At 37.9% G+C, this 1,755-nt stretch overlaps 1 pseudogene; it reads right to left on the reverse strand.

The window, feature by feature from the left end:
* Window positions 1-964: 964 nt before the first annotated feature.
* On the reverse strand, window positions 965-1,421 carry LOC101561775 (annotated as a pseudogene).
* Window positions 1,422-1,755: the final 334 nt, after the last annotated feature.

The raw sequence follows: 1,755 nt of genomic DNA on the forward strand, positions 1-1,755 counted from the left end.
AACACAGACGATCCTATTACTTGGAGAATTCTAATGATTTTGAGGATGTATCCCAGGACTACAGAAATAAAACTAGACAAGGTCTTTATTATTAACATTGAAATTATAGAAGCTGCCTAAATACTATGCAACACGTGAACAAAATACAGTATGAGTGATCTTACTGGTGTGAGTCAGATGAGATTGGCTCATTTGCAGCTAAAGCTGTTGCTACATGTGCAGGGTCCCTTCCGCTATCATGCCGTGTCCCTCACTTCCTTTACAAACTTAAGGCGCCTCTCCTTCAAGAAGACTTTCTGGTTTGGTACACCTTGGACTCATGATTTTCTTTTTTCAATTCAAAGTTTACAGTAATATGTATTAATTAACATGTATCATCATTGCATATTACTATTCTGTTGCTGATTTGTTTTCTGTACCTGTTTAGATACTGAAAACTCAGAAAAGATGGCAAGAAATTGAAATGAAAAAAAATAAGCAGAATTCAAAGGAAAGAAAATTCTAGACATAGAAAAATCATTTTAGTTCAAGTAACTTCTTTATTCTGGAAAAGCAAATCAAGTTTATATTCATAAAAAAATGATGGTACTAAGTAAGGGAAAAAGAGAAAGAAGGGTAAAAACAAAACACTGTAGAAAACTAATACTGCCTCACCCAACAAGACCATGATTCTTTGTCTCATATTTAATCACTTTATATAATAAGCCAAAAATAAACTCTTCCCTAGAAGATACACTGCTGCTCTTTGAGACAGTGGGGAAAAAAACCTGGAAGTTGGTGCAAGTTGCTTTATACTTTTGAAATATTCGTTCATTCATTATAGATATTGACACAGTTTAAACAAATAAAAATATATGTTTCTGTATAGAGCATTTAAAGAAAAAATCCTCCAAGGAAGAGATGACTGAGGTTTCAGCTCGAGTACCCTCAAATACATTGGATAGTACATAGCCTGACTTGTGTGCTATTTGTTGATAGTTTTCTATATCGATGCCATTCTGAGTTTATGTGATTCTATGCTGTAAGCTTTTTTTGTAGGGCTGAATTTCCTCAGAAGCAGACCATGGGATCCACATGCTCCACTGGTGCTCTTGGATGAGCTGGACTTGTAATGCCCAATGAACCGGCAGGCTGCTGTACTTTCCATAAAGTCATCAGCAATTTGCAGCAACATTTCTGTATCTCCATCCAACTGTTCATTGGGATCCATTTCTCTTATGAGGTCCTGTAACTTCTTCTTGGTGAAGACCTGATTGTTTTCAGACTAAGAACCTCTTGTGCCAGGAGTTTCCGGTATCTTTATTACTGTAACACTATTGGCCATGGAACCTGGGGAGGTTCCAATAGCTGCTGGCTGGTTCTGGTTTTGTGAATGAAAAATTGGAGAGGTTGATTAGTGACATGGGGCTGAATTGGTTCATAATCTGCTGAGTTTAGGACTTCAGCTCATAGAGCTTATTGATAGCCTATAAGGACCAAGGCCAATCAAGAGCAGCAGCATCTGTCTCCTCATGTTACTCAGAGACTGCGCCAGTAAAGCTTGCATCTCAGCAGCTGGTCCTGACATAGAAGAACCTTGATTCCCAAGAGGCAGACAATGTGCTGTGTCTTTGGGTTTCATGAAAATTATAGTACAAGGAAGTTCTTTTCTGTTCTGTCTGATACTGCTCTTGGTTCATCTTCTAGGTACAGTAATATTCAAAACAGGCTAGTCAGGGATCCTAGGGATATTTTAGAGACAGCAGAAAGGTGACA

Source organism: Octodon degus, unplaced genomic scaffold, assembly GCF_000260255.1.
Source record: "Octodon degus isolate 3935 unplaced genomic scaffold, OctDeg1.0 scaffold00032, whole genome shotgun sequence".
NCBI lineage: Eukaryota > Metazoa > Chordata > Mammalia > Rodentia > Octodontidae > Octodon > Octodon degus.